Consider the following 21483-nt stretch of genomic DNA (forward strand, 5'->3'; position numbering starts at 1 on the left):
ACCTGGTCAGTCTATGTAGAATGGTGCCATAGTGGATGTCTGCCGTTTTATGGGCTCTTAACCAACTGTGCTATTTTGTTAGTTTTTTTGCATTGTTTGTAACTTATTTTGTACATAATGTTGCTGCTACCGGCTCTTATGACCGAAAAGAGCGTCTGGACATCAGAACAGCGATTACTCACCTTGATTTGGACGAATAATTTTTATTTAATGAATCAGACGAGAGGGATTTACTCCAGACACCCTCATCCCCGTCATTCGCAAGAGAAAGAGACAGTGGTTTCGCGAAAGGAGATCGGGGTGCCTTGTCCGGCGACGAGTGGCTAATCTGCCTTTGCCATCGGTACCATTGGCCAACGTACATTTTCTGGATAATAAAGTGGACGAACTAAAAGCATGTATATCCTACCAATGGGACATTAAAAACTTTATTATCTTATGTTTCACCAAGTCGTTGCAGAATGACGACATGAATAACATACAGTACAAGTAACACTGAAACATGCATGAGAGCATCAGTTGTTCCAGACACGCTCTTCACAGCCGATGTGAGTAAGATCTTTAAACAGGTCAACATTCACAAGGCCGCAGGGATCCGCAAGCAAACGGATTACCAGGACGTGTACTCCGAGCATGCGCTGGCCAACTGGCAAGTGTCTTCACTGACATTTTCAACCTCTCTGAGTCTGTAATACCAACATGTTTCAAGCAAACCACCGTAGTCCCTGTTCCCAAGAACACTAAGGTAACCTGCCTAAATGACTACCGACCCGTAGCACTCACGTCTGTAGCCATGAAGTGCTTTGAATGGCTGTTCATGGCTCACATCAACACCATTATCCCAGAAACCCTAGACCCACTCCAATTTGCATACCGCCCCAACAGATGCACAGATGATGCAATCTCTATTGCACTCCACACTGCCCTTTCACACCTGGACAAAAGAAACACCTATGTGAGAATGCTATTCATTCACTACAGCTCAGCGTTCAATACCATAGTGCCCTCAAATCTCACCACTAAGCTAAGGATTTTGGGACTAAACACCTCCCTCTGCAACTGGATCCTGGACTTCCTGAAGTGCCGCCCCCAGGTGGTAAGGGTAGGTATCAACACATCCGCCATACTGATTCGCAACATGGGGGCCCCTCAGGGGTGCATGCTCAGTCCCCTCCTGTAGTCCCTGTTTATTCATGACTGCACGGCCAGGCACGACTCTAACACCATCATTACGTTTTCCGATGACACAACAGTGGTAGGCCTGATCACCGACAATGATGAGACAGCCTATAGGGAGGAGGTCAGCAACCTGACCATGTTTTGCATGGATAACAACCACTCCCTCAACGTGATCAAGACAAAGGAGATTATTGTGGACTACAGGAAAAGGAGGACCGAGCACGCCCCCATTCTCATAGATGTGGCTGTAGTGGAGCAGGTTGAGAGCTTCAAGTTCCTTGGCGTTCACATCACCAACAAACTAACATGGTCCAATCACACCAAGACAGTTGTGAAGAGGGCACGACAAAACCTATTCCCCCTCAGGAGACTGAAAAGATTTGGCATGGGTCCTCAGATCATCAAAAGGTTCTACAGCTGCACCATCGAGAGCATCCTGACTGGTTGCATCACTGCCTGGTATGTCAACTGCTTGGCCTCTGACCACAAGGCACTACAGAGGGTAGTGCTTATGGCCCAGTACATCACTGAGGCCAAGCTTCCTGCCATCCAGGACCTCTATACCCGGCGGTGTCAGAGGAAGGCCCTAAAAATACCAGAGTGCCAAGTCTAGGTCAAAGAGCTTGTACCCCCAAGCCATAAGACTCCTGAACATCTAATCAAATGGCTATTTGTATTGCCCCCCCACTTTTACACTGCTGCTACTCTCTGTTATTATCTATTCATAGTCACTTTAATAACTCTACCTACATGTACATATTACCTCGATTAACTGGTGCCCCCGCACATTGACTCTGTACTGGTACCCCTTGTATATAGCCTCGCTATTGTTATTTTACAGCTGCGCTATAATTATTAGTTAATTATTTAATTTTTGGGGTATTTTTCTTAACTGCATTGTTGGTTAATTAAGGGCTTGTAAGTAAGCATTTCACTAAGGTCTACACCGGTTTTATTCGGCGCATGTGACGAATACGATTTGATTTGTAATGAAAAGAGCAGGTGTTCTGTTTGTATACACAGTGTATAGTGGTCTTCAATGTATGGATGAATCCAATGAAGACCTTTAATTGTTCCCCTCACCAATTAATATCCATTCAATTACACACTGCTTTATTTAGTGAACCACTCAGCTTCATCGCCCCGTTATAATTTTCCCAGTTAATTGCTTTTAAACTCTTTGATTACATGGTTGACCCTGAATGGCTGGAGAGCCTGGTTTTAAAGTTGTCTGCTCCTCGCACCTCCCTCTTCTCTACCCCCCTTTTTAGGCGAGCTAGTCCTAAAACGTCCTTACCCTCTGTCCAGTCCTTCACCCCTAGACAGACATTTTGAAGTAAGTATTCAGATATTTATTTGAAGAGAAAAGTAGTTTAATATTGGAAAGCATTTGGAAATACTCAAATACACTTCCATGTATTTTACCCTGGTATTTGAAAATACTTTCAAGTAGTAGCCTCTTTAAAGGAAATTATTTTAATGTACTTTCAAATACTTCCAATAGAAGTAGGTGATTCAGGCCACATTATTTCAAAATAGCCAAATACACAGAAAATATGTATATAAATATAAAATAATGTATTTGAACCCAGGTCTGACACACACACACACACACACACACACACACACACACCCTGTCACCCCTCCATCCAGCACCCCTTCCCGCCTCTGTCTCCCTGAGTCCCCTGCCAGAGTATCAGTCTCATAGGAGACTTTCATGCTTGAGCCGATACATCACGGTGACGTGTGTGTATAACGGTGCTAGCTAAGCCTCCGTATCACAGTGCTGACACAGTGCTGTGGTAATGAACAGTGTTGAGCCACAGACAGAGAGGGACCGAGGAAATGGAACTGGTTGTTGTTCTGACCTTCCTGGGCCACAGCAAACACAGCACCGTGGCTCCAACTCAAAACGCACTGCTAACTGAATAACTTTTGTTCAGAGCGAGTTTCAGCCATTGCAACTCTACATATCATTCAATAACGTTTTTGACAGTTTCTACAAAATCATAATAAGGTGATAAAAACAGAATTGTATCTAATATATATATGTGTGTGTGTGTATATTTATATATACCAGGCTCCTAGCATAGCAGAGGGTCTGAGATGGTGCTGCTTAAGAGAAATAGCAGCCTATGATTTTAAAAGGGGTCGGGTAGGGGGGAGTGTTTCCTCTTCGGTTGTCTCCTCTCCTGCCACAGTTAGCATGGCCCGCTAACAACGGCTGCTGTGCACCCACTCTGCTACTGCGTGTTCTACAGTGATAACCGCCTTCTCATCTGAATGAGCTCTCCGGCCCGTCTGCTCACACACACACCCGCAACCTCTCCCATGGAACAAAAATCGATTACGTGATTACTCCATGACCGCAACATTAATCGACCAACACACACAAATCCTTCCAACATCAAAGACGTAAAAACAAAATATTGTTCCGAGGAGTATCGCAAGGCGATGTCACACAGCACTACGCAAATATGCAGCATGCAATTCTTTATGCCTGGCTAGTGTAGACTAGAGCCCTCTCCCCAGCTCCTCTTTCCCATGTTTCACCCCTGGTTGGCTAAATATGTCAGTGACCACTGGATGCTCACCGAGGAGTGAACCACAGTGATGAGAGAGAGAACACACACTGGCCTCTATTTAATCAAACCTGCAATGAAGTCCAGTTTTTACACAGTAGCTCTTTTTGCCACGGTCAAATACAATCACAGAATAGGTGTGGGTACTGTAAAAACATTGGCCTACCAGAGATGGAGGATTAGGCGAAATAGAGAATGTGTCTCGCGTGTGTGCATGCTTTTTTGGGGGGGGACTTCAGACGTGGTTTAGACGTGTGTGTGTGTGTGTGTGTGTGTGTCCGAGTGCAAGATGTGAACATCAGGCCGCACAATTTCAGTCCGTCTGATGTCTCACACTGATAATGAAGAAACGAGGGAAGAGAAGAGTGAAGAGAAAAGAATGGGAGAACCCTCAGATATGCCTCCGACGTAGACACCAACTGTCACTCTTGGACATGATGCTAAGGTTTTTTTGAACCACATTGTGTGTGTGTCTCTGTGTGTGTGTGTGTGTGTGTGTGTATCATAAACCTACGGTTGAACAGATGTCTTTGCGAGACCTCCCTCTGTCCAGTTGACCTACACTCTAAAGGTTCCCTGGAGTATCCTTTAGGGGTTCTTCAAATTGAAACTGTGGGGGAACCCCTATATGTTCATTTGAGGATCCATTAAAAGGGGTTCTTTGAAGAACATTTTCAGGTACATTTTTTAACTACCCTCCTCCCCCTCCCCTGTTATTATTAATAATAATATGCATAACAATAACAACAATATATTAGTTCTGAGTGTTTATTGTGATTTAAGTGGCAAAGAAGAATAAAAAAATCTAAATATGAGGTGAACTCCCAGCAGAGCCCCAAGTCCAATGAGTATATCCTCTGGCGTGTTGATGTTAATGTGTTGACGTTCTCCGTATCCACAGCCAGAATGATTTTGCAGGGCATGGTGATTGAACAGGTTCCCTGTTATATTCATCAGAGGTGTAGGGAAGGTGAAGTCTGTAAATACAAAAAATAGTAATTGTACAGATGATGAACAAAATATGCACACAACAGTATTCATACCTTGTTTTTGTGGTGAATGTGAATGAAAAATACTGTGTTGATCATGGTTTTCATACATATACCTTGTCCATAATGTAGAGGCCTATGGGATATTCATTGAAGAGGTAAGGGAGGAGGATGGTACATGTGATCTACTTAACATACCAATAAATATACCTTTGTATGCCTCCTTGTCTGTATACCTACAGACACAAAAGTGAATAGTTCAGTCATCTGCATCCGATACAACTAGCCTTAGACATATTATTACAGACTACCTATTCTTACCTCTTTGTTGATTGATTTCCATTGAACTGTGTCCATTTTCTGTTTTACAAAGACTTGCACAAATATGAAAAGATAAATGGTATCATCAAAAAACAATGTCAATTTAGATCACACATGGTACAAATCCCCTTAAATTTAGGGGATTTTTTAATTGTTCAGTTAAGTGCCTGCACCTGCTGTCCTTTCAGTTGGGCAGTTAGGCTCCTGCAAGAACCCCACCCAACTAAGGATGTTCCTCGATGAACCCCACCTCCTATGGGGGTTCTTGGAAGAACCTTTTGCGGGCCATTTTCAGTGCCAAGAACCCTTGTTGAACCCCTCATTTTTAGAGTGTAGGGTGAGGAAGAGATGGGGAAAAGGAATTAACCCAGTGAACATTGGCTGTGAGGGTTAGAGTTGAACTGGGATGTGGGGTAGGGTTGAAGAATGGCCTTTCAAAACTCTGCCAAGGGTATCCTCTAACATAACTACCATGTCACATTCTTTATGTAACTACATTTAACCTATATTTTTCCTCCTCTGCTGTAGCTGGTTCACTATCTACTCTCCGTTGCCCCCAATCCATGGTGTGTTGATAGTGATTTCCTCCTCCCTTCCGCCTTTCCTCACTCATTCACTCTCTCCCCTCATGAATAAACATACAGCACAGTCAGCAAGCGCTGGGCTGTCATGGAATGGCCACACATTACCCTGGCACAGGCAGGGGTGGGCAGAGGTAATGGTGCGTTCGTTATTCCACTGCAGTACCCTCAGAGTGCCTGCCTCTGTGCCACACAACCATATCTCACCAATCGACGTGCCTCTGTCCCCTCGCTTTTGTTTCCATGACTTAAACAAATGATGTTGCTGAGAGGGGTTGGGGTTCCCCAAATCCCCATGCCAGAATTGCGCTGTTGAGTGGTACGTGCACCTCCAAATGGGTCTGGAGACCCGTTTGGAGTGGATGAGTGTGGGTTGTTTATTCTGACCTCTCTCTGCTTCGCTCCCTCCCTTACAATCCCTCACTTTCTTTCAGATTTAGAGTTGGATGGGGTAAAATGAAAAGAGAGGCACGTGCCATGGCACCAACTGGGCTTGTAAGCGACAGAAGGGATTGAATAGTCTATTTGGCAAAACTGACTTCAGTGACACAAATATAAATGAGATGATAAGCAACCAGTCATAGAAGTAAATAGCATCACATGCATGCATGGACACAGAGACATATACAAAGAGCCTGTGTTTCAAAGGCATTGCCACAGTAACACATAACGTATGCAATGTCAACAAAGCCATTTTGGATGTCTAAGGGATACCAAAAAGAAAGCAACGTTCTGAAAGCAACTCCTGTTTCCCTAGCAGTTGACCGATTTACTCTTTCTGTTCTACACTAGGGAAAACACTAAATGAAAACACTAGTGGTGAACAATTCTATAAAAGTGGTCAACTCGGATTTCAAAATGCTGAAGAGAGGCCTGTCTCCCACAGGAAACACAACAATGAAACGTGATCTGCCTCTGTTAATAAAAAAGGCCATGTACCTTTTAATAGAAGGATTCAACACTGGGACAAATGCATTGACCCAAATCTTCACACAAACAGTACGGAAACCACACTCTAAAAATGTGGGGTTCTACAAGGGTTCTTCTAAGATCCTCAAAGTTCTTTGAATAACCTTAGGGTTCTTGGCACTGAAAATGGCCCGCAAAAGGTTCTTCCAAGAACCCCATAGGAGGTGGGGTTCATCGAGGAACATCCTTAGTTGATGGGGTTCTTGCAGGAACTTAACTGCCCAACTGAAACATTTCAATTTGGAAGGACAGCAGGTGCAAGCAATTAACAGAAAAATTTGAAGATCTCCTCAATTTAAGGTAAGGATTTGTCCCTTGTGTGATCTAAATTGATAGTTTTATGATGATACCATATATCTTTTCATATTTGTGCCAATCTTTATTAAACAGAAAATGGACAAAATTCAATGGATATCAAGAGGTAAGATTATGTAGTCTGTAAGAATATGTTGAAGGCTAGCTGTGCTGCATGCAGAAGACTGAACTACTGACTTTTGTGTCTGTCTGTCTGCAGGTATACAGACGAGGAGGCATACAAAGGTACGTCAATTGGTATTGGTATGTTATGCAGATCACATTTACCATCATCCTCCCTTACCTCTTCAATTAATATCCCATAGGCCATTATCAAAACTGTTTTTTTCATTCACATTTACCAAAAAAACCAAGGTATGAATTCGGTTGTGTGCATGTTTTGTTAATCATCTGTATAATTACAATTTTTGAGATTCAGAGACTTCACCTTCCCTGCACCTCTGATGAATAAAACAGGAAAACTGTTCGATCACCATTCACTGCAAAAAAATCATTCTGGCTGTGGATACGGAGAACATCAACACATTAACATCAACACGCCAGAGGATATAACCATTGGACTTGGGGCTCTGCTGGGAGTTCACCTCATATTGTAAGGGGGTGGCGGCAGAGAAGTCAGACGCAGGAGAGAAAACTGTGTTTCCAGCGGCGCAGTTTATTAAACAAAAACTCACCAGGAAATATAACAAATGGGTACAATACCCTACACACGCCGGGACAGACAAACACTTACAAATAACAATCACCGACAAGGACATGAGGGGGAACAGAGGGTTAAATACACAACATGTAATTGATGGGATTGGAACCAGGTGTGATGGAAGACAAGACAAAACCAAAGGAAAATGAAAAGAGGATCAGCGATGGCTAGAAGGTCGGTGACTTCGACCGCCGCCCGAACAAGGAGAGGGACCAACTTCGGCGGAAGTCGTGACACATATTTGGATTTTTTTATTCTGCTTTTCCACTAAAATCATAATATGCACTGAGAACTAAAATATTGTGTTATTGTTATGCTAATTATTATTATTAATAATAATAATAACTGGGGTGGTAGTTCAATGAATCGCAAAATATTCTTCAAAAGGTTATTTGAGGATCCATTAAAAGGGGTTCTTTGTGGAACGTATAGGGGTTCCCCCACAGTTTCAATTTGAAGAACCCCTAAAGGATACTCCAGGCTCCAGGAACCTTTTCTTTTTCGAGTGAGGTAAATTACATGACAATTTTTTTTTACTTGGACCAATGATACCAGCCTGGCTCACTCCACAGCCACTCCAACCACTTGCACTCAGAGAGAGAGAGAGAGAGAGAGAAACTAACGTTCTGTTCAGTCACCTCATCCTCATCAGTCACCTCAGGGAATGTTGCAATGTTGCAGCTCTCTCTACCTCTAGGTGTCTCTTTCTCCTCTCCCCCCTCTCTCTCTCAAACATACTTTTTAACTATGTTACTTTGTGTGTAAAACCACTGACTCTAGATGTTCTTAAATTGCAATCATAAAATCTTTATAACAGCTATATAACACAAACTGGGTGGTTCGAGTCCTGAATGCTTATTGGCTGACAGCCGTGGTATATCGCACCGTATACCACGGGTATGACAAAACATTTATTTTTACTGCTCTAATTATGTTGGTAACCAGTTTATAATAGCAATAAGGCACCTCAAGGGTTTGTGGTATATGGACCAATATACCACGGCTAAGGGCTGTATCCAGGCACTCTGCGTTGCTTATTGCTTAATTATAACATATGTTATCAGCTGTTATAAGTCGTTTTAAATAGTGGGTGTTACATACAGGTAACTGCCAAAATAATGGAAACACTTGAGTAAATTAGGGATAGAAAGTGTTTTGAAACCAGGTGCTTCCACACAGGTGTGGAACCTGAGTTAATTAAGCAATTAACATCCCATCATGCTTAGGGTCATGTATAAAACTGCTGGGCAGGCCATTATTATTTTGGTTACCATGGATATGCCCCCATAGGATGACAATGCCGATTGTCACTGATTGATTTGACGAGCATGAAAACGATGTAAACCATATGCCATGGCCATCTCAGTCACCAGATCTCATGGAAGATTGATGTCGAATCCCTCCAATAGAGTTCCAGACACTTGTAGCATCTATGCCAAGGTGCATTGAAAATGTTCTGGCTTGTGGTGGTCCAACGCCCACTTAAAGGAAAGGGGGATACCTAGTCAGTTGTACCACCGAATGCATTCAACTGAAATGTATCTTCCGCATTTAACCCAACCCCACTTAGGAGTTAGTTGGTTGGAGTTGGAATCAGAGAGGTGTGGAGGGCTGCCTTCGTAGACATCCACGTCTTCAGAGACCCTTTATGTTGGTGTTTCCTTTTGGCAGTTACCTGTAGATGACTGTTCATCCTGTTGTCATCTGCCCTAATGTAATACCTGCTATTACACAGTCTGCATGACACCCATGTCATGTGCCTTCACAGACACCTTCAAGCTAGAACCTTCATTGAAACAATAACAAAGTGGGCACCCCACCTCCGTTTTGGTAAAAAGCTGAGGGATGGGCCTGGAGAAATTGTAACCACTCTCACCATTCATCCATGATATCAAAAGTATAGTTTTAACCATGTTTTGAGTCTATACCGTGTTTATTTACATGTACTTTGTTCACAGACATTGGAGTAAAACAAGCTTATACATTGGGTTCTGATGAGGTATGACAGTGGAACTAAGCTCACGAGGCATTTACTAGTTATATTCGTTTAAGAATCAATAGGTTATATATAGCATTCATTTACAAGTTCAAAGATGTATGTTGCAACTAAGGATTCTAGCTTTAAAAGTGACATTCAATTGAGGTGTTATTAAAGAGTTATGAATGTGCCTCAGGATGAGTTGAGTATCACGACATTTCACCATTCAAAGCATCTCCAAGAAACATGGGCAAATGGGAGCATAGATGCACTTCGGATTTTTTTTTTTATTCACAAGGAATCGATCAACTGCTCCGAGTTGAACAAATTGGACCACGTCCAAATATAATAATACCAACAACTTGTCAAAAATCACAAACATTTTTAAATTGCAATTGCAACATGTAGCTCTCCAGGAAACAGGGTTAGAGAGCCCTGCTCTACACAATCCAAGCAATGTGTTTTGTTTGACAGTATTGCCACTAGCTAGCTAGCCATTAACACATGCAGTGGCACGACACGAGCACCGGCAGCCCCATAGCACTGATGCTAGCTAGTTCGCTAGCTGCAAGATAAATTCCGAATTATAAAAGCTTACTGTAAAACTTCAATTAAACGCAGCGTCTCAAATAACCTCTTGTCCCTTTTAATAGCTGTCATCGGCATTGACTGATGACTCAAACTGAGTTCTTCTGCTGGTCTACGTTCGGCACACACTTCAGTCTTCGACTGCCGTCGTTTAAGTTGCTTGCGGTGACATCAAAATTGAGGGGCGTTGTACAAAACAATCATCAGCGATTGCATAATCTATAACCAATCAGAGTATCAAAGCCAATGACACATTTTTTTTAAACGCTGCTTTACCCATGTGTGTTCCGGCTCTGGCCTAACCCATCGGTTTCTTGGACCAATCAGAATGTTTAGAATGTGTTTTTTTTGCGTTCTAGATATCGTTGGGGAGGTACTCAGATCGACTCATTGCGGAGAAGAAACTAACGTCCGTGGGCGTGTCGTCGTGTTTGGCTGGAGCAAGGAGTTTGGGCAGCCAGTCACGCATTTGCACACTTTTCAAATAAATGCTGTGTCTAAATGAATAGTTTATGAGTGATCTTCAGTGAGTACCGTAAAGATTGTGCAAAAGAGGTTAAAGGAGAGCAACATCATTGCCATGGATGAGACAGCAGTCTGGTTTGACTACTTTGTTCACAGACATTGGAGTAAAACAAGCTTATACATTGGGTTCTGACAGGAACTAAGCTCACGAGGCATTTACTAGTTATATTCGTTTAAGAATCAATAGGTATATATAGCATTCATTTACAAGTTCAAAGATGTATGTTGCAACTAAGGATTCTAGCTTTAAAAGCACCCACACACCATCACACCTCCTCCTCCATGCTTCAAGGTGGGAACCACACATGTGGAGATCATCGGTACACCTACTCTGCGTCGCACAAAGACACGGCGGTTGGAACCAAAAATTTCAATTTTGGACTCATCAGACCCAAAGGACAGATTTCCACCATTCTAATTTCCATTGCTCATGTTTCTTGGCCTCAGTAGGTCTCTTCTTATTATTAGTGTCCTTTAGTAGTGGTTTCTTTACAGCAATTCAACCATGAAGGCCTGATTCATGCAGTCTCCTCTGAACAGTTGATGTTGAGATGTGTCCGTTACTTGAACTCTGTGAAGCATTTATTTGGACAGCGCTTTTTACGGTGATGATTAATTCAAAACACACATATGCATATCAGAGCTTATGCATACGCATAGGCCTATACACTGATTGTAAAAAAACATTAAGAACACCTTCCTAATACTGAGTTCCACCCCCCTCCCCTTTCCATCAGAACAGCCTCAATTCTTCAGGGCATGGACTCTACAAGGTCTGGAAGCATTCCACAGGGATGCTGGCTCATGTTGACGCCATTGCTCCCCACAGTTGTGTCACATTGGCTGGATGTCCTTTGGGTGGTGGCATTGGCGATTTGTCATTCAGGCCACCTGTTTTGAGCCCCATATGTTTAGCAAAAATAAATATATAATAATAATAAAAGATTTTGGGGGGGCTTGCCTGTTTTGCTTGTTATTTTGGCATTCATACGTGTCACATATCAGTTTGCAAACAATGTCAAATAGATATATATATATATCATTGAGTTAATAAAGCCGCATACAAACATGGTCTCTTTTTTGTTTTTTTTGAGTAAGGCAGCTTCAAAATGCAGGTGTTTCAGCCTAGCTCAGTGCTTTCTGTGGTGGTGGGGCAAGCCAGCAGAAAATACGGAGAGTTGCGGCGTGATTGGCTGAGTGTTCTGTCACTCATGGGGACACTACGTCACCGCTAAGTCTAAGGGTAGAGCTAAAAAATTCTAGCCCCTTGAGTGCTGCCATAGAGATACATTAGAAGTGCAGAACAGACAGCAAGATTTACACAGGTAAAATTACGTAAAATCATGTTATATGTACAGTAGCTTTGATTGGACTGATCATGTCAACATCATACTTTCAAAATCTTAGCTAGCAGTCATCATCATGAATCAAGTCGACAATCTAATGGCATATCCTTTTTAATCCTTGTCATATGAAGAGAAATAATGAAGAGAATTTATAGATAAAACGTATCGGTGCTCATCGGCCATTGGACATACCAATTACACAAGTTGGAAATCGCTAATTCAACAATGAGTGGTTTGGAAAGAATCAGTGGAGTAGTTGTGTGTTTTTTTTCTGAGTTCCCACCATAAATCCAGAGAATTATGGACTTTGATGACAAAGTTTGGTACTGTTATTTGACGTTTCAAATTATAAGCTTATATAATGAGTCAAATAGTGTTATTTGACGTATCTTTTTTGACACGCAAAGACAAAAACGGCGTTCAATGTGCCTCACCCTAATAATTTGGTCTCTTTTCACCTCTTAATTCCGCCTACTGTTCTAACTTGGTGGTGCACATGTAGCCTATAACCTGTTTTAGAGAAATGTAATCATCGAATAAGAGCTTTCATTATCTGCTTATATGCGCCCTTTATTTATCCTACAGGTCTGACTTGTAGTACAGAGAGAGAATACTGTAAGAAAGGTCCATGTTCTGAATTCTGTCGCTGTACATTTCAAAATAGTCATATTGACTACGTCCGTCGTCGCTCGCTCATTAATGTCTTAATCGAATATACGGATTGCCTTTTGTCCTCTTCGCCGTCCCCTTATGCCATAGTTTGTACATCTCAATTGTCAGTGGAAACCACATTTGTTTAAGCAAGTCGGCCATATCAGCTATGTTTTTTTAAAGGCAGTAAATGAGGCTGAATGAACTGTTTCGCTGCCAGACAAGGCTCCGCTGATAGCCAGGTGTAGCAGTGGTAAAGTGTTGTGACTGCTGTTGGGACTCTTTATGTAGGCCCTAACAGTTTGTGGGCACCGTTTGTCACCGTTATAGTGCAATTGATATACTGTTTAGTGTTGTGTTGTGTAGTGGCTTTGCTGGCATGCATGCCACTTTTTTTTTTTTTTGCCCCACCAAGATGTACATGCTTAAATCGCCACTGCAAACAATCAATCTTTATTATCGTTTAAGAATTGTAATAACGAAGCTGGTCAACGACCACCCATTGGTAATCCTTGAGAGCCCAACGAGCAGAACTGAGCCACAGCATTTTATAGCAAAGTACATCCTCCTGAATGTTCATGACAAACAACAGATGTGTAGAATTATATAGAGGCACATTGTGCTATCAAGCAACAGACAGCAAGATTTAGATTTCGCCAGGTTTCTGTCTCTAGGTCATTTACTGCTTGTTTATCCAGAAATACTAATGTGACACAGGACACTAGGTCCTTCTCTCTTATTATGAAGTCCAGTGTTCATCTGCGATGTGGGAGAAATAAACTGGAGGGAGGGTTTGCCTGGCACTGGCAGACAGGCCAACATTTCACACAGTCACTAATCAGGGAATGGAATGCAGTCTTTAGGTTTTATCACCAAGGCATCGTGAATCAACTGTCAGCGTTAAGCCTCAGAGGCTCCTCTTAGAAGAACAGACAGAATGTGAAAGTACAAATATAAGAATAAATTCTAATGTAAAGTAGTGTGAATAACGTAATGTTGTAATTTCCACCACACATGTCAGAGCAAAAACCATGTCATGAGGTCGAAGGAATTGTCCGTAGAGCTCAGAGACAGGATTATGCCGAGGCACAGATCTGGGAAAGGTTACCAAAAAATGTCTGCAGCATTCAAGGTCCGCAAGAACACAGTGGCCTTAAATGGAAGAAGTTAGTAACAATCAAAAATCTTCCTAGAGCTGGCCACCCGGCCAAACTGAGCAATCGGGGGAGAAAGGCCCTGGTCAGGGAGGTGACTAAGAACCTGATGGTCTCTCTGTGGAGATGGGAGAACCTTCCAGAAAAACAACTATCTCTGCAGCACTCCACCAATCAGGCCTTTATGGTGACTTCCGTGGCCAGACGGAAGTCACTCCTCAGTTAAAGGTACATGACATCCCACTTGGAGTTTGCCAAAAGGCACCTAAAGGACTCTCAGACCATGAGAAATAAGATTCTCTGGTCTGATGAAACCAAGATTGAACTCTCTGGCCTGAATGCCAAGCGTCACGTCTGGAGAAAACCTGGCACCATCCATACGGTGAAGCATGGTGGTGGCAGCTTCATGCTGTGGGGATGTTTTTCAGCGGCAGGGACTGGGAGACTAGTCAGGATCGAGGTAAAGATGAACGGCGCAAAGTACAGAGAGATCCTTGATGAAAACCTACTCAAGAGAGCTCAGGACCTCAGACTGGGGTGAAGGTTCACCTTCCAACAGGACAACGACCCTAAGCACACATCCAAGACAATGTAGGAGTGGCATCATAACGATTCTCTGAATGTCCTTGAGTGGCCCAGCCAGAGCCTGGACATGAACCCGATCAAACATCTCTGGAGAGACCTGAAAATAGCTCTGCAGTGACGCTCCCCATCCAACCTGACAGAGCTTGAGAGAATCTGCAAAGAAGAATGGGAGAAACTCCCCAAATACAGTTGTGCCACGCTTGTAGCGTCAAAGCCCAGAAGACTGGCTGTAATCGCTGTTTTGGGCCAGCTGCAGTTTAATTAGGTCTTTCTTTTCAGCACTGGACAATAACCACATGTGTAATAATTCAAGGGGTGTGAATACTTTCTGAAGGTACTGGTAATGCACTTATTATGAGCATCTTGTTTGTAGAAAGAAAACAATTAAAGAAAACATGTTATTCACCTCACATGTGAAAAGATGGTGTTATATGTGAATATGGTTTCTCATGTAACATTTAAGTTCAACATGTGGAAACTGCAAATGTCACGTTTGTTTTGTTGTTAAGGGTAACGACCCCTTCTCTCATTCCTTCTTTCCTATTATCCCCTCTCTTTTCACCCATCCCCCCCCCCCCCCCCCCTCTCTCTCTGTTGATATGCAGATGACAGTGAGAGTGGTCCATTAGCAGGCCTGGTGTTGCTGTGTTGAATCATTAGGTCCACTGAGTCACTGAGCTGCCTCATCACACACTAATTAGACTGTTTTTGTTTCCTATCAATTAACACAGCAATTAAAACCAGTGCTGCCTCTGTTTACTCACGATCTGCTGGTACGGGGAATTCACACACAACAAGAGATGTGCAAGTGTGTGCACACACACACACACACACACACACACACACACACACACACACACACACACACACACACACACACACACACACACACACACACACACACACACACAGACTACTGAGCAAACCAGTATTTCAGTTTTTGAATGTCTCTCTCAAACAGAATGTATGACAGTGTGATGAGGGAAGACACGGAGGAGAAGGGTTGATAATGATGTGAAAGGCACCAGTATCCTGGGGGATGAATGTAGGAATGGTACTCTGTTGTTGTTGTTTCTGGAAGCAAGAGAATCACCTCTATCATTTCACGTCATCCATTCCCTCATCCCACAGAGAGAACGAGAGCACTTCACACATTGAAATAGTTCTGCTTCACAAAGGCAAACACAATACTGTACATTAGAGAACATAGAGTTGAGTTAGGATAATATATGATGTGATGTCAGGGCATATCTGTATTGTTTGAGATGTTTACACACTCACGTTTCTCCTGAAAAGTACAGACAATCTGCTGGGTTTAGGGAACAATGCATATTGTATCTGTGTGTTATACTATAGCATGCATTGCATCAGCAGATGTGTTACACTCTGAATGTACCCTGTATGTCCATGTACCATTCGTTTTAGGTACATAAAACCCTTGCAGTTCGTACCTTGAGAGCCAAAAGGTACAAATTGGCCTTTTTAGGGAACCACCACAATGACAAAGCTGTTTGTTCCTTTTCAATGGCAAAAATGCACCTCGTCTCTATACCAAGTCCCTCACGTGTATACACCTCTCCGCCATCCCACTTCTGACACAAATGTAGCAAATTCAGGGGGGTAGCCCCAACCGGCACTCAAACCTGGGTCCAGCAATTGTCAAGGCAACATCTTAGCCATTACACCAAGAGGTCCATACCTCTTGACCAGGTTGCTGGGTCAAGGTGGCTGCAATATTAATTACAGCTCTTTACTGTCAAATGTGCTTATAAAATACTTTATAAAGACAACCTTTAACATAACCATAGACCACTTAAATTGGTACACTACTTCCACTCACGGGTGGCCAAAAAAAACTAACTCAAAGCCACACACCCACGCCTCAAATGATTGTACCTTTTTATATTCAAAATATTGGTTACAAAAAAAACATTATACTAGATTATTCGCACATGTACCCTAAAAGGTACCGAACAGTACCATGTGAGCTGATATGTGTACCTCTGAAGGTACAATATGTGTATTTTGATATTTTTGGACCCAACGGAACAATACAGTATCCTTTTTTCTCAGAGTTACAGCTACATGGTATTACAGGCAATATCATATTTTTCTCGTATCTCTTTACCATATCAAGTGTTTATAAAACAGGAGTCCCATTTCATAAGGGGTGTCGAATTAAACCCCCACCTCTACAGACACACACACACACACACATGCACACACGTCCTCCACCCCCCAAAAAACACATCATATCCTCTTGTTTCCATGACAACTGGCTTGCGTGTGGTGGGAGCATGAAGCGGCAGGTGGTGGTATCGACTAAGGGGAGGAGCGGTCTGTCACCTCACCTTTCCCTGAGAGAGAGCTATGCTGCTACTGTAAACACACACACTTCCCTCTCACATATGTGTCCTATTTATTATTTTACAAGAAAGGGTTGAATTGTGGTAAACAAGGACATACAGGGGTGAAGTTAATAGAATAGAAACCTGAGGTGAAAGCATATCTGATCTTCTCGTGTGTGTGTGTGTGTGTGTGTGTGTGTGTGTGTGTGTGTGTGTGTGTGTGTGTGTGTGTGTGTGTGTGTGTGTGTGTGTGTGTGTGTGTGTGTGTGTGTGTGTGTGTGTGTGAATGTGTACGTGTGTGCGTGTACACCTATGTGTGTAGGCATATGTGTGTTTGAGGGGGTTGTGTGCATCAACAGATTCTGCTCGGCATGTGCCGCACACTCAGACACCCCCAATCCCTTAAGACCGAGGGATAGACGGGGGGAGGGCAGATGTGGGAAAAACATTCCTCTTTTCCTCGTTATTATATATTACTATCATTAGGAGGCTCATTCCATGAAATGAGTACCTTTTGCGTCCCTTTGATATTTTACATAGAAATTGTGCACAAATATTGCATTTTAAAAGCCTGTTATATTAAACGAAGTGACCTTTAATATAGACCACATTGAAAATTCAATCAATCAGATTTTTTATATGACTAAAGACTTGCTAGTGCAGAAATTCACCCTTTCGACATGTCCCTCTGTGACTTCTATGAAGATTTTAGCACACTTAATCCCAACGTTTGGCCACTTCTCGTCCGCCGACTGGGTGGTGGAAGACTCGTCTCAGCTCGGCAGTGAAGACTAATATAGAGCTGCAGGATGGTGGCTGCTGTTCCCACTCCGCCGTTGCCCCCGCCAGGTCCTTGCCCGAGAGCAGAGAGATGATGGAGGCGATCATGGCCCGATCAGTGTGGAACGAGGACACCAGAGAACACTGAGTGAGAAACCCCTTGTATCCTCTCGGGTGCCTGTCATACCGCTCTGGGGCTGGGATCTTGTGTTCCTGGTGCACGTTCCCTGGAGGAACTACGGCATCACCTGTAGCACTGGGCGATGAGACTTGGACATTTGCTCCTCCTGGGTTGAGGCTGTACTATGATTGGAGGGAGTCAGTAAGTGCACGGAGGGTCTCTGATATTTTGGAGAGTTGTTCCTGCTGCCGACCCAGCAGTGCCCCTTTGGTGGGTTACAACCTTCTTGTTCTGGGTGATCTCTGCTGGGTCCATGTTTGGGCAGAAGCTTGCTGTGATGTGGTAAGGGTGGAGCCAGGTGCAGAGAAGAAACCAGATGAGGAATCAGTGGTTAAGGATGAACATAATACTTTACTGAGAAACGATAGCCACAGGATCACAATTCTCGAAAACTCACTCAGGAAACGAACGCACACGGAAAACAATTCCAGCTTCTGCAAAGGACAACAGAAAACACACCTCTTTGAACAGGGAATCATAATGACTTAACCATGACAAAAAGTGTTAAACAAATCTAAATATATTTTATATTTGAGACTCTTCAAAGTAGCCACCCTTTGCCTTGATGACAGCTTTGCACAGTCTTGGCATTCTCTCAACCAGCTTCACCTGGAATGCTTTTCCAACAGTCTTGAAGGCGTTCCCGCATATGTTGAGCTCTTGTTGGCTGCTTTTCCTTCACTCTGAGGTCCAACTCATCCCAAACCATCTCAGTTGGGTTGAGGTCAGGTGATTGTGGAGGCCAGGTCATCTGATTCAGCACTCCATCACTCTCCTTCTTAGTCAAATAGCCCTTACACAGCCTGGAGGCAAATGATAGTCCCACTAAGCACAAACCAGATGGAATGGCATATTACTGCAGAATGCTGTGGTAGCCATGCTGTTTACGTGTGCCTTGAATTCTAAATAAATCACTGACAGTGTCACCAGCAAAGAACCCCCACATCATCACACCTCCTCCTCCATGCTTCACAGTGGGAACCACACATGCATTAACCTACTCTGCGTATCACAAAGACACGGCGGTTGGAAGCAAAAATCTCAAATTTGTAATCATCAGAACAAAGGACAGATTTCCACGGGTCTAATGTCCATTGCTCATGTTTCCTGGCCCAAGCAAGCCTCTTCTTCTTGTTGGTGTCCTTTAGTAGAGGTTTCTTAGCAGCAATTCAACCATGATGGCCTGATTCACGCAGTCTCCTCTGAACAGTTGATGTTGAGATGTGTCTGTTACTTGAACTTATCCTCTGCAGCAGAGGTAACTCTGGGTTTTAATTTCCTGTGGCTGTCCTCATGAGAGCCAGTTTCATCATAGCGCTTGATGGTTGTTGCGACAGCACTTGAAGAAAATTAAAAAGTTACTGAAATGTTCCGTATTGACTGACCTTCATGTCTTAACCTGTTCGCCCTATCCAGTTGCTGTTATCATAATCTGTTGTTGCATTTTGCATCCCTCCACCACCCCTGTATCCTCCCTTCTTCTCTGCTCTTCTCCCTGTTTTTCCAGGATCCATAAAGGGGATTAGCACTGAGAAGCAGAGACCACCAGGACTCCCACCTCAACACTCAGTCTTCATCTCTCCTTCCCAATCCTGTGACGACCAAGCAACCATCCTCCCGAACATCAAACTCCTTCAACCATCCCGAACATCACAATGCCTTAACCATCCCAAACCATCATGCTTCATCAACCATCCAGTCTTCCTCTCATCCCGCAACACCACCTCTGACGACACCTATCACGATGTTTCTATTTTACAACCACCTAACAATCATTCAACCTCATTCCAAGTTCAAACTCCTTTTGAATAAAATAATTCTGCATTCATACCATAAACTTTCCTGCATTCAACTATCATTATGCATTATGTTGAAGGTGTGGTCTGTACCTAGTGAATTTACAGTAGGTATGGGGTTATTTTCCGCTTATACATTCTCATTTCGACACCAAAACCAACACTGTTGTGAGTGGCCAAAGAGCCATGTTTTTATATCATCTGACCAAAGCAACAGTTCCAATCCAAGTGCAAATGACAGTTTAGAAAACATCTATGAAAATAGAGCGGCGGGTAGCCTAGCGGTTAAGAGCGTTAGTTCGAATCCCCAAGCTGACAAGGTGAAAAATCTGTCAATGTGCCCTTAAGCAAGGAACTTAACCCTAATTGCCCTTAAGCAAGGAACCTAATCCTAAGCAAGGAACTTAACCCTGTAAGTCACTCTGGATAAGAGCGTCTGCTAAATGACTAAAATGTAATGTAAATCTAATAGGAGAGGTAGTAATAATGGACTGTATTACACTGTTTTTACAAAAATAAAGTGGGTAGTGACCTGGTCACGCAGTGGAATAAATAGTATAAAATAGAACTGCAGCTGTGTGTGTGCGTGTGCGTGCGCGTGCGTGCGTACGTGTGCATGTGTAAGGGTTGGATGTGTGGGTAGTCAGTGCAAATAGACTCTACACAAATAGTCTCTAAAGTGCAGATAGTCTCTGAGGTGCAAATAGTCTCTGAGTTGCATGTCTGTGCAGGGAGACGGCTAAGACGTTTGCCCCTTTTGCAGGTTGTACTACACCATTTCTTCCATCCTAGCCAAATGTCCTCATCTGCTTGCACGCACCTCCTCTATCAAGGTGTTTTGGTACTTCCCTTAAGCATTACGCTTTTCTGCACGCTAACTCAATATAGTCTACCGGTCTAAATCTCTATCCTGCCCTCTATCCACCATTCATAGTAACAATAGAGGTAGGTGGATCGTTTGTCACCATATGAAATAGGCGAAGTATCAATCATACCGCACATAAAATCATTCAAAGCCACAGCAATTTTCAAAATAAATCCACAAGAACAAAGTATTTTTTATTTTACTAGGCAAGCCAGTTAAGAACAAATTCTTCTTTACAATGACGGCCTACATCGGCCAAACCCGGACGACGCTGGGCCAATTGTGCGCTGCCTTATGGGACTCCCAATCACAGCCGGTTGTGATGGAGCCTGGATTCGAACCAGGGTGTCTGTAGTGACGCCTCTAGCACTGAGACGCAGTGCCTTAGACCGCTGTGGCACTCAGGAGGCCGAAGGAGGAACCCCTGTGATTTGAATGTTTCATTCCATTTGGCTCAGTTGTGGGTCTACTCTCGACAGTTTATTAGGTCTAGAATGGCACAGTAGCAGGCCAGACTGGCTGTATTTTTACTTTAGATATTGAGATGCGCTGTCTGTTGCGGATCATCATTCTCCCATGTCGTCCTATAATAATGTCGCCACATATGCTCCCGGCAGGCCCACTTATTCAGGAACGCGCTCTGCCTCCTCTCCGATCCGAAACGCTCAGCTAGAACCTAACGCTTCAATATAGCAGAAATATTTCACTTTTTACATTTATTACCACAACCAGTCACAATGCATGTGTTTGTAGGACATACTTTTGAAAAACGAAATGCAGTGGTGGAGAATGTATGCAATTGTCATACTTGAGTAAAAGTGAAGATACTTTAATAGAAAATTACTCAAGTAAAAGTTAAAGTAACCAAGTAAAATACCACTTGAGTAAAAGTCTAAAAAATATTTGGTTTTAAATATACTTAAGTATCAAAGTAAATGTAATTGCTAAAATATACTTCAGCATCAAAAGTGAAAGTATAAATTATTTTAAATTCCTTATATTCAACAAACCAGATGGCACCATTTTATTCATATTTTTTTTATCTACGGA

Source organism: Salvelinus namaycush, chromosome 25, assembly GCF_016432855.1.
Source record: "Salvelinus namaycush isolate Seneca chromosome 25, SaNama_1.0, whole genome shotgun sequence".
Taxonomy (NCBI): domain Eukaryota; kingdom Metazoa; phylum Chordata; class Actinopteri; order Salmoniformes; family Salmonidae; genus Salvelinus; species Salvelinus namaycush.